At 44.2% G+C, this 13,361-nt stretch overlaps 1 pseudogene; it reads right to left on the bottom strand.

Moving 5' to 3' along the window:
* LOC109751905 (serine carboxypeptidase-like 13) overlaps positions 1 to 12,398 on the bottom strand; it is an 83,659-nt pseudogene extending 71,261 nt beyond the window's left edge.
* Between the last annotated feature and the right edge of the window lie 963 nt (positions 12,399 to 13,361).

The following is a 13,361-nucleotide window of genomic DNA, read 5'->3' as shown; positions in this document are numbered from 1 at the left end:
TCGAGCGCGTGGTCAACGCGGAGGTCGTCTCGCTCGGTGCAGGGATCGAAGACGACGGTGCTCAGGATCGAAGCGGGCGGCGCTGGAGTTCTCATCCGGATAACGCCAGTTTCGGCGGGGAAGACGCGACAGAAGGCTTGGCTCTAGGTGGATCCGGTGTAGAGGGGGTCACGAGCGAGGTGGAGGAAGGCGGGGCACTGAGCTCCATGGTCGCCCATGGCGGCGGCGTTCTCCGGTTCCTGTCGAGGGAGAGAAGAGAGAGTTTGGACAGGGAGAGATGTGAGGAAGGAGAGAAAGGAGCGGACGAGAGGCAGGGGTGGAGCGTCAGCTAAGGCGGCAAAAGGATGCCCACGACGGTGGTGCCGTGGTGGTTTGACCTCGGCGGCTCGGCCATCCCTGCTAGCTCGAGCATAGTGGCAGGCCAAGCTCCGCCTCCTCCATATCGACCTGTTAATTTTCTATATGCCATGAACTTCGTGCTATTTTTTTATGTTCTTGCGTGTTCTCTTGATCTGGAAGTAGGGAAGTCGTATCGGTATTCGTTGCTTCCTGCGTCCCTTGCGCCAAGCATTGGTTCAATGAAACTGGGCTCATTTCAAATTACTGAGATATGTCATGCATGTACGTGCAAATTGCAAGCTGCTCAGGGATCGCACAGGTGCATTCCGAGGGGCGGTCTGCCACCGTTTCCAGTCAGAGTTTTCAGAAATCCTTGCATGCAGAATGAGAGTTCAACTAGCTGCGGAGTTGCATGTGCAGAAGCTGCATGTTGAGCTGGATAATAGAACGGTGGTGGGCACGCTGAATGCTAGGGAGAAGAACCTAGCAGCTGTTGGACCGGTCACTAAAGAGATTAAAGCCATGCTTAAGAACTTTCAAGATACAAAGATTAGCTTGGCACGCCGTTCCGTTAATGGAGCTGCTCACGGGTTAGCTCGAGAGGGAGTTTGTAGGGAATTAAACAATGTGTGGACTGATGATCCACCAGACTGTATTTTGCAGATCGTTGCCTCGGGGATGTCCGAGTTTTTTGAATAAATAGATAAGTAATTAAGTTATCCTTAAAAAGTGTACTTATCCTTTTATATTCCATTGATAGATGGGAAGGTGTGTCAGGTGATTTGTTAACAATTTAGGTTTTTGTTGCAATTAATTATGTTTCTTTTTTTAATATATACTACTCCAAATTTTAAGGTTAGTGCAGAACAAATTTTATTCCATTGATAGATGGAAAGTTGTATCAGATGATTTCTTAACACTTTAGGTTTCACTATTAATTATATTACTTTTTTAATATATTTTTCAAATTTTAAGGTTGATGTAGTAATTTTCTTTACTGAATTGATGAAATATTGATTTTGACAGAATTTTATGGCATAGTAACCTCCGGGCATCAGGGAGTAGATTGCCGAGGGCGGTCCTCACTTCTAGCTCGATGAGATTAGTTTTTTTAATGTTTAATATGAACATTCCCTTGCGCAGGTGTGGTTCGGGCAGTGTCGTGGATGAGCTCGTCGCCTTGGTATCGACCATGTCCGGATACATTGTGATCAGGTGGTGAACGGCCGATGTGGGTTCAGGTGTCATGTCAAAATACAAGGCACATGCATGTGTGTGTATGTGTGTGAGAGAGAAGAGGGGTCTTGAGACATCACAGAAAGAGGACATGTGATATTTCTTTTCTCCCGTTGCAACGCACGACCATTTTTGCAGATTGTCGGTGATTGGATGAGCTTAGAGGTCATGGCAGAAGAGCCAGTGCTTGAATGAACTAGACATATGCAAGTCGGTGATTGGATTGCTAAAATCTTGAACCACGTGTGATATTTTTTTCCCGTTGCAACGCACGGGCCCTTTTGCTAGTCTTTCCCTAATAATAAAGCACGGATTGACTTTGTCGAGTTCACCATCACAATACGCTTCTTCCCGTGAATTTACGCTTTCAGTTTTTTTTTAACACGTCCATATTTTTTCCAAAATCCAAGGTGGTACTAATCATCCGTCCACGTTCGTTCCGTCCGTTGGTGAGTATAAAAAGTTCGTCCGAGCCAGGCCAAGCCCGTGCGCTATGGCCCAATAAATCAGGCCCATCTATCCTGTTTGAAGCAAAAAATGCATGCTTGTTAGAGGATTCGAACAACAAACCTAATGCGTAACAAACTACAGCGAAGCCAACCGAGCTACCTATGTTATTTGTAGAAACCAATGGCCGACTCAGTTTTTAAATAGTCCCACCTCGCGCCCTTACATCAAATCTGCCCAATTTATATACAGCTTTAATTTTCTTGGGTATCAGGAAGTCATCTAGAGAACATGGTGAGGTGTGGGTCCCATCTTTCCTAAAAAAGAGAAAGACGGGAAAGTTGGAAGCTCTCCTGTAATAAGAAAGGAAAGGAGGGATGCGGTCCAAAAAAAGGAAAGGAGGGATTTCGGGGATTGAAATCAAAAAATAGGAAACTGGGAAGTTGTCCCGTCCCGTAATAAGAAGGAAAGGAATTACGGAGAGAAAATAAAGAAGGAAAGGAGGGATTCCGGGAAGAGAAAATAATGAAGGGAAGGAGAAAAACAGCAAAGTGATCAGCTCTCGATCTCCCATCTCCGTGGCCCTTATGGGAAGGGAAAACGGAATAGAGAGAGATTTTTAGTACTCCCTCTGTAAATAAATATAAAAAATGACCTCACAATAGTGTGATATTCAAAGAATTTTAGTACATTCCACATAAAACTATTTGTGTGCATTTTAGTAATTTGCATCGAAAGAATTTCTTTCATGCTTGAGTTCGCCCCCTTAATTTTTTTCGATCCTCCATCACTGGCTATAGTCCCATGAATGTGTAGTTTTACCCCGACCATAACTCGAGAGAAAATTATGTTACGATTGTTTTTTCTGTGTGGAATGTTTTTTTTTGAACATTGTACAGACGCAAGCGCTCATATACACGCGCATACACTCACCCCTATGAACGCACACACGCACACCCTACCCCTATGAGCACCTCTGAAAGACTGAGCTGGCATATCATAATTCAGAAATAAATGCGAGCACCAGGATTTGAACCCTGATGGACTGGGGATACCACAGTCCATCTAATCATCCAACCACAAGTTAGGATTGTTTAAAACCTGCAAAAAAATACTATGTCTAAATCATAATAAAGAACAGCAAAGTGATCAGCTCTCGATCTCCCATCTCCGTGGCCCTTATGGGAAGGGAAAACGGAATAGAGAGAGATTTTTAGTACTCCCTCTGTAAATAAATATAAAAAATGACCTCACAATAGTGTGATATTCAAAGAATTTTAGTACATTCCACATAAAACTATTTGTGTGCATTTTAGTAATTTGCATCGAAAGAATTTCTTTCATGCTTGAGTTCGCCCCCTTAATTTTTTTCGGTCCTCCATCACTGGCTATAGTCCCATGAATGTGTAGTTTTACCCCGACCATAACTCGAGAGAAAATTATGTTACGATTGTTTTTTCTGTGTGGAATGTTTTTTTTTGAACACTGTACAGACGCAAGCGCTCATATACACGCGCATACACTCACCCCTATGAACGCACACACGCACACCCTACCCCTATGAGCACCTCTGAAAGACTGAGCTGGCATATCATAATTCAGAAATAAATGCGAGCACCAGGATTTGAACCCTGATGGGCTGGGGATACCACAGTCCATCTAATCATCCAACCACAAGTTAGGATTGTTTAAAACCTGCAAAAAAAATACTATGTCTAAATCATAATAAAAAATTGTTTATTTATTGTTGTTCATGTACAATATTTTTTTAGAAGTATAATGAAAACACAGTACCGGTTAAAAATAGGTGATTGATTGTTGTTTTAAAAAAAAGCGACTGTATGCATCTACACGAACCAAACGATGGTATGCATCGGGCATACACAATGACATGATTGCTATTTTGAAACAAAGGATTTGTCAAACGCACACCTTGAAACGAGATTGTACGCTCGCATGCAATGGTTATAAGGGTCAACGACTCCATTTAATAATATATACAGTCAATTTTTTTCCTGTTGCATACGGGTTCTTCAAGTTTGACAAAAGTTTCCTTCGTACTTGAATCAAACCTTCTCTATATTTTCATGTCATAGGAGCCGTAGTTTTCAGATCATCTACAAACCTCACACAAGTAAACACTAAATTGCGAGAAGCAAGAAAACCTAACAACTTTTGCAAGTTTGACAAAGTTTTCCCGCAAAAAAATAATAAGAATCTAGATAATTGGGTTTTTACTTTTAGTGAAACAAATTTTCTTTCACAATGTTACAAAAGATGAGAGTAATCTTATTTCTGACGTTTGTTGGAAATGAATACAAAAGGTGGCAAATAGTGGCACGCAGTGCAGGTTTGTTGTTTCTTTCACCCATCACCAAAGCAATAAGATACGGACTCGGAGTCCCCGCTATGTGCGATATAAACTCCGCATTTTTCTCTGTTATATTAGCCAGGAATGGAGAATCTTTTTACAACGCTCCTAATATCATTGGACACGAATAGTGATATGCTACAGTCCATAAACCTAGCCAACATTGGCTCATGGACATTCGTGTTACCACCGTAGTGAATCAAAGACAGTACTAAATGGAATTTACTATTTACAGTATAATGCGATATTTTTTGGGCATCATTAAGCAATTCCAACAAAGACGTGAAGAGTTACTCACAACCAGATAGATATTTTTGTGATTTAAATTCCACATTCCTTCAGTATAATTCTGAAATTTATTCACAATTTTTTTTTGCAATACGGGGTCTTGAGCCGTTGGGTTAGAGTGTGGGTTTTTCACCCGTTGCAACGCACGGGCATTTGTGCTATAATAATAAAGCACGGATTGACTTTGTCGGGTTCACCGTCACAATACGCTTCTTCCCATGAATTTACGTTTTCAGTTTTTTCGCCTATATTATTTTCTACATCCGAGGTGATACTATTGCTTCTTACCATCGAAATTCCGTCCGCTCAGATCGAACACAAGCGACCTACAGCATATTGGGCTTCAACGTGTTCGGCCCAACAAACAAATCGAACAAAGAGACCGATTAGAAGACGAATCAGAGGCCCAAAACAAGACAGATCCGAACACGTCCTCCGCTCCTAAGTCGGTCAACACGCACGTTCTTCTCTCATCTCCCACCCCGCAGAAAAATCCAACCTCCACGGATCCATCGCCGCCACCATACCAAGATCCGGCGAGAGAGCGATCGTCCCGGACGTGGGCGACCATCTGGAACATGGAGCTGCCATGAAAACGCTCGGTGTCATGGAGGGCGAGGTAAAGGTCCGCTACCTCGGCCACGAGCCCACGATCTCAACTTGAGCTTGTCGAGGCGGATGTTTTGCGAGCTGCTGGCGCGCCGTGTGCAGCCCCAGCGCCAACAATAGCCCGATCATCCCAGCAGCCGAGGTAGACAACCGGCTTGGCCTTTGCCCTCGTTGCGCCGCCGTCGAAGTGCGCGGCCGCGGTGGAGTAGCTCTACAGGGTGGCTGCACGGAGGCCGGCAGAAGCTTGTGAAGAGCCATGACTGTGATCGATAGCAGCAATCGCGATTTTGAATTCTTCTTTTGTTTCCCTTTGAGTTGATGGGGGCTAGATGTACTTCAGACAAGGCTTCAACAAGGAAGAGCGGAAGACCACTAATACTTTTTAGTATTGGATGATGTAGTGTACTATCTATCTATCCATTCAAGAAAATTGATGGCGATGGAATCCGCGTGTGTGCGTGTGTGGCTGTGCCTCTGGTCGCTCGATGGTTTTTCGGGTTCCGTAAAGTAAGAAACTGTTGGTCCTATTCTGAATTCTAATAATGTTGATCACCAGGGAGAGGGAGATCAGAGGACGGATGGAAGGGATGGCGACAACGTTATATTCGAAAGGGAATAACGCTGGAATACCTTGCTATTGCTACCTGTCAGAGTGCATAATTATGAAGTAAATTACTCGGCACTGCTTAGTTGCCAAACTTGACAGTTGCTAAGACCTTCTGTCGACAAGATACACAAACATACAATTCCATGGTAAGTTAACGTCTTCTGATGGATTTTGTTTGCCTTTCTTGACAAGAAAACTATAACTATTTGCTTATAGTTTATCAAAGGTAATCTGCCAGCGACATGAGAAGTATGTTCATTGATTTCATGTGGACTAACTTACTAGATGATTTTATTCATTTCTTATAGCTTCACTCAAATAATTCTCCCTATATTTTTGGGTAATTCATTTCATCCAATAGTTGATAGTTGCTTCATTATTACAAAAATTGATCAGACCAGGAAAAGAGATCTTATGATAGTTTTTTCGTTACTACAAAAAATTCATCAGAGAGAAAAATAAATCTTATCTAATAGTTTGATCTTTTCCCCATTATCTGAGAAAAATTCTCCCTAGATTGCGAATGCAATCGTGGCATGAGATTGTTAAGAGTGAAGACATGCATATGGGTACTTTCCACTGACACATCACTCTGTAATGAAAAGAATAGCATCATATTTTATTTACCCAACTATTGTTCTCCAAAACTAATCATATTATTTGCTTTCTACAGGTACTATGTAGAGTATTCAAAGAGGTCATCTTCATGAAGCTAGCAGAGGATAGACATTAGGAAAAATGAGAGATGAGGTGAGTTTTTGTTGTTCACCATCCAATTCAAGCATCACACAAATTAAGCATTACTATTCAAAGGATGCAGAGTTAACCCGTTCATCCTTTCTAGAGGAATTAATAAGTTAAAATTTGTGTCCCGTTGCAACGCACGGGCTCTTTTGCTTTCAGTTTTTTTGTCCGTCCGTCTCATCTATCTTTTTCTATCTGACAAGGTGGTATTAATCTTACTACGTCCCCAACTAGCTCTGGTGTTTGAATCGTCATCCCTGCTGCGTCGCCCAGCTGGGCCTAAATCCACGTAATATGGGCCTATTTTTTAAATAAAGTTATATGGGCCAGCTGGTCCTGTGGGGTAGTGGTTAGCGTAAAATAAAAATAGGTTTCGTATACATCAACAGCCAGCTAGCGCTTCTCGTACATACGTCGTCGATCGGTCTCTACTATAGCAGGAGCAGCCCGGATAATTTTCGTACGTCTGTCGCCAAGCTGGGCCTCGCCAGTGTGTTATGGGCCAACTGGTCCTGATGTGCTGATGTAACAACTTTTAAGGATGCCACCAACTGAGCTATTTTTCTTTGTGCAAAAAAAGGCCAGTATTCTAAGTCATAGTCCCACATTGCTTTTTGACATCAAATCACACCTATTTATATACACGTGAGTTGCCACAATCAACAAGCCATGGCATCAATAAATAAAAAGAGGGTTCGTTTAAGAGAAACGAGGAAATTAACTCAGCCTCGAAAAGAAGCATGGGGTGCCTGCCGGGCATGCGCATGCATGTCCAATCAAAATGCGACGCTGCATGTGTCCCGATGAAACGGCTCGACCAGAATTATGAGCCAAATCAACCTGCTACTCTTGGTGAGACGTGTTCAGCGGGAAGATGACTAAATCTTTGAGAATAAACTTGGGCACGTGCGTGTAATCTGATCACACTCAAAATCCAATTAATATGAGTGACACATTTAAAATGTGTTTATATGCCTATTGAAAATGTTATATATTTTTTTAAATCGTTCATGCATTTAAAATTGTTAGTGTGGTTTTAAGAAAAGTTTTCACGTATTAAAATAATGTTCATATAAATTGAAAAATGTTCACCCTTTCTCAAAAAATGTTCATGTAATTCTAAAAAGTGTTCACATACATACAAATATCCGTAATTTAAAAAATATTTATGCTCTTTAAAAAGGTCCATGTGATTTAAAAAGTCTTTATGTGTTTTAAATGGAAGGTTGATGCATTTTGAAAAACAACATGTACAATTTAAAAGTGAATGGGTGTATGAGGGACGACGTATGGACTAGGTGTAAGCCGTAGAACGGGAAGGGCGACTGTCACGTCCAACTTGAGGAGATTAGTTTTAAAAGTATTAGACATTGACTTGTGATGGCGTGGTTCAATGTCAGCTGCGCGCGGAGTAATCGAGATCATCATCATGGGATCAACCACGTCGAAGGCATTGCGTTCTGACAGATTAAAATACTCTTCAAAATATTTAACTATCAGACACTAACTCAAAATATAACATGTTATATATGAAAATTTCCTGAGAAAAAATGTGTATAAATTTTAAATATATATACATGCATACCTGAAAAATTCTTTCAATGGACTATTTTTTTACGTCGCATTCATTCGAGTAAGGCACTCAGAGTAAAACAGATCGAGGCTCCAGTCATTAAGATGGCCCTCAAAGTAGCCCTTGACCTCCACCTCTCCTTTCTAACTGGCATTTGCTCAGTATGATGATGAAAACCACAACCTCGTGTACATAATAAAACTTGCAAAATGGCGAAAGGATGAATAGGTTGATGACAATGAGGGGACGGAGCAACTGTGATAAGTGGCGAAATATAAGTTTTGTTACCCGTTGCAACGCACGGGCTTTTTTGCTAGTAATAATAATAATAATAATAATAAAGCACGGGTTGAGTTTGTCGGGTTCACCGTCGCGACATTTTTGCAGAAAAATCCCTGTTGTTTTAGGTATTTAACCCGCGCTACAGTTTTAAGTGGTACTAATAAACAGAGAAAAACGTTTCGTGTATTGGGCTTGGGCCTCGGCTCGGTCTTTAGGGAAAAAAGTAGCACGGCGGCTCGAGAAAAGGAAGAGCACGACGGCAATGTCCTCTCGTCAATGCGTAAGCACGGCAGCACCGCCGCCATGAATCCCGCCGCCACGCGCGGCCGGTCTTCCACTCCAGCTACCCTTCGGCAGCAGCACCAACGCCGTGTTCTTCTTCTTCCCCTCCCGACCCGCCCCCAACTCCTCACCCCCACCCTCCTCCACCTCGAGGCGAACGTCTCCGATTTGGATAGGATTTGATGGCGGACGTCTTCAATGGCGTGTTCATGCAGGACAACTACTCCAACACATAGCCATGGGGTCGACCCAACTTTCACAGCAATTTCCCTGCCATAGGAAGAAATCCTAGAGTGTTAGCACAAGTAAATCTCACTGCAACTTCGTAAGATGAGGTTGTTGTGCGAGAATGGTCTAATGTCGCCTCCACCTACTTCACCGGAAGACCATCCGCCATCCGAGGGTGCTCCACATATCGCTGGAACTCCGGGTGCCGGTTCTCCATGAGGTATTGCATACTGAAGCCACAAGGAGGATTGGAATCATGCTATTTGTTTTTCTGGGAACCTACAGTTGATGAAGCAAACACAAACTGAACCTTAATGTGCTACTTCCTGTTCTTTAATTAGTTTTTCATTGATTGATTCATTGTTGTGTTTAGTTAGTCTATCCACAAGCTAGAGACACTAGGTTAATTCACTCAAATCTATGTGCACAATCACATCCTAGCACACGATTTTCTGAAACCACAAACCACAATCTGAACTACAGAACTACACAGAGCCATTGTGGATTTTTTAATTGAGAGACAACTAATTTCTCATTGTTTGATTCATCATGCTTACATGCCCTATCCTAGAGAGACTCCGTGGTAGGCACTATCATCTGGGCCAAAACGTCGACATGCTCTAGAAGGCACTTCTAGCCCTGCACGGGATGTTATGAGAAAAAACAACAATTAAACATTGGCGCATGGAATTGATAGCACTATCAAAAACAATTATGCTCATAACATTTTTAACAAGAATAGCCAGAAGCAACACACGGAGTCACGGCTGGCTGGTTCTCCAGTAGGGTGTGTGTGTTATTGTAGTTTGTAACACTCCCCACCCCCCCCCCCCCCCCCCCCTCTCTTAATGTCATGACATGCAAGCTTTGCATGTTCTTGAAAAAAGTATGGAAAATATAAATTTTACAATGTAAACAATTAGAAATAATCCATTAACTAGAATACAAGAAGTTGCAAAATATATAAATGAACTAGATTGCATGTAAATATATAAATATCTCGTATACTTAGATTGGACACACAAATTTCAGGGATGGTGCAAGCGAGCCAAGTGGAATGCACAAGTAGTATATTTGTTCGTATCACAAGGCTCGCTTGCACCACCCCCAAAATCGTGCCACACTATTTGAATCATCGGCATTTACAAAAGAGAAAACTAAACATTGGCACCGTATCTGTATAAGGTAGTGTCATAATATTTTAATCATTGGCATTTGAAATAAGACAACATTAAACGACAATGCTTTATAGGGATGGTGCCAGTGAGCCAAGTTACACGCACAAGATGTGTATTTGTGCATATCAGAAGGCTCACTTGCACCATCCCATGATCACATAGTACCACAAAATTTTAATCATAGGCATTGTAACACACATATCAAATTAATTAATACTACATCTAATAGTACACATGTAACATCTAAAAAAACTAACTACACTAACATATATAACTAATACTACAAATCTAAATAAACTAAGTACACATCTAACACTACACATTCAAATACACTAACTACACTAAACAGGGGGACTACGATGAAATTGGACTCATCGTCGAGGCGGGGGGAAGGCGAGGCGAGTCGCGGGTCTGGGACGGCGAGGCGAATCGCGGGTCGGCGACGAGGCGAGGCGCTGCAGGGGACGCGAGGCGGGCAACGGCGAGGCGGGTTGGGGAGGGCGAGGCGAGGCGCGGGTCGGGGACGGCGACGCCATCTGCGCGGGCGGGGACGACGATGCGACATCGAGGAGGGGGGCGGCGAGGCAGGGGACGGCAATGCGACAGCGAGGAGGGGGACGGCGAGGCGAGGCGGGAAGCGAGAGGGACAACGCGAGAGGAGAAGCGACGGCGAGGAGCGAGGGGGCGGGGGCGGCAGAGCGCGATAGGGGATTGGGGCGTGGGCGCGATGCGGTTTTGAGAGAAGTTAGGGTTTGAGAGAATACAGGTTAAAGTAGATAGGTATTAAAAAATAAAAAAAATAGACAATAAAATGGATTGAACTCTCAATACAATTGGAGTAAAGTCTCAATATTACACCGATTCATAAAATAGACAATAAAATAAATAGGTAGTAGTTGATCTACAACATGGATTCAAGTCTTCTTCGCGGTCTTTTTTGTCTTCTTTGTAGTAGTATTGCTCCTTGAAGTCGCCCTCTTCTTTAGGATTGTCGACTTGGTGAAAATCTTCCTCAGTATCGACTTCATCACGCCCAATGATACTCTTTTTGCCTCTCCTCACGACTACATGGTTTGGCCTTGTCGGGTCTGTTATGAAAAAACATTGGGCCACATCCTTAGCCATAACCCAGGGCTCGTTTTCCCTTCACATTCTTTGCACCAATGGGTTGCGCTTCGGGTATAGTCATGGTAACCAAACCATGATCCTCGTAGTCGACATTCTTTGCCCATCTGACGCGGAACATCGCCACTGTATACTCTCCTCCCATGTAGTCAAGTTTCCTGATTTCTTCGATCCTTCCATAGTATCTTCGATTCACACCACCGATCTCTGATTCTATAGTTACCCCAGAGTTCTGGTACACACTATTTGTGTCTTTGGCCTCCGTATAGTAATAACAAACATGTAAGTACGTGATTTGGGCGGGGCAGTAATCGACTGCGACCTCAACATGGATGAAATAACCTCATGTAATGCAATAGAGAGAAGTCCAATTTACAACCCCCCCCCCCTAAACTTGTCGCATAGTTCAGTTTCAACCCTAATCCAACTTTCAACCCTAAACTATAGAGACCCTAAACCGGTGGGTTCCGATTCCTTCGGCAATCTAAACACCAGAACTGGTCCTTGGGACGGAACCGACCCGTGCCGTTCCGCTTCGTGACAGAAACCAAACACATCCTAACCGACTTCGAAGACCATGCCGCTGAAGCCCAAGCAGCCGGGCCCGCCGGTGAGCCACAGGATGACGGGGTCCGTGCCGGGGCTCCTCTCCGACTCGACGAAGTAGTAGAAGAGCTCCGTCCCAGTGTCCTTCTCCACGCCCACGTATTTGCAACGCACGGCATGCAATTCCGGACGGCCATGAGAGGCTCGTGCCCATTTCAAGATCGAACCAGCGACAGGCTTACCCCGTTTCGAGGTAGAAGGGGAGAGGGCCATCGAATCCTGGCAGGTGGGTGACCACCGTCGACGCCGACGCCGATGTCAAGCACGAGAGCAGCAGAAGCAGGAGGCCGGGAACGAGCTGCAGCACCAGCAAGAGGCGGCGTCGCCCAGCGGTAGGCGTCTGGAGAAGCTTGACAGGCATATTGTTCTTTCTTTCTTGCTTGCTTGCTTTTCCGGGTGCTAGCTTGTAGGAGTAGTTGTGGGCACCGGCCTCGTTTAGATGAACTAGTACTAGATCACAGTGACTTGACCCGTTCGCGTGTGACTTGACGGATCACCTACTCACTTATTGTTGTCATGTCACAAGAAAAAAAATGTCGGTGTGGATCATGTTGTCACAAAGAAAGCATGCGTGATTGGCTCAACAAGCCCCAACGGTACAAATAATGAGTGTAGGAAAGCAATAATACTACACGCACGGAAAGAATCGACTGACTTTCACGGACCACGCTGCATGCTGTAGGCGACGCTACACGTCCGTTGACTGATTTTCTGATTTTATCAGTCGCCTCGACGACGACGACCGTTGGATGACCGACCTGATAGCCGCCTGATCTACTGTCCGCGCCTCACATGTCCACTAGTTATTTTCCGCAACAACTGCTCTGTTGCAAAAACATTAGCACTCTTGCTCCCGCCCCCCGATAGATCTGCGCCCCGCACGATTTCGCAACAAGAGCATTTCCTGCAACAATGCTCTTGTTGCAGGATCTGGTCTTCTCTGATTTCCTGCAACAATGCTCTTGTTTCGTGAAGCTCCATCTAGCAAATCCCATCAACAATCTTCGATGAGCTCTTGTTTCTGAAACACTAGCTCTGTTCCACTCTGAATCATGAACACCTGCGTGAAAAAACAACAGCTCTGTTTCGAAAACAATAGCTCTGTTTCAGTAACGGCTCCGGGCACTCCGGTGAAGCCGCGATGCACTGGCGGATGCCGCGACAACGGCGGAGCGGGAGGCAGGGCCGCTGTTGTGCTTCTCAACTGCGCTTGAAGCAACGATAGATGCAGAAGCAGAAGCGACAGGCTGGGAGCACGTGGGCCGGAGTTGCAGCAAGCATCAGCAGCCGTGGTAGACAGCTGATGGGGTGGGGTCTTTGGTTGAGTGCGGGGGCAGCGGGTACACAAGAGAGAGGAGAGGGAGAGATGAGGATGAAAATTCTCGATGGAAAGGATGGATAAGGTTGGGACGTGGGGAGTGGGACGGGACCACCGGGGCACGTGGC

Source organism: Aegilops tauschii, chromosome 4 (assembly GCF_002575655.3).
Source record: "Aegilops tauschii subsp. strangulata cultivar AL8/78 chromosome 4, Aet v6.0, whole genome shotgun sequence".
NCBI lineage: Eukaryota > Viridiplantae > Streptophyta > Magnoliopsida > Poales > Poaceae > Aegilops > Aegilops tauschii.
The sequence above is the reverse complement of the archived record's forward strand: the minus strand, read 5'-3'. Positions and strand labels throughout refer to the sequence as shown.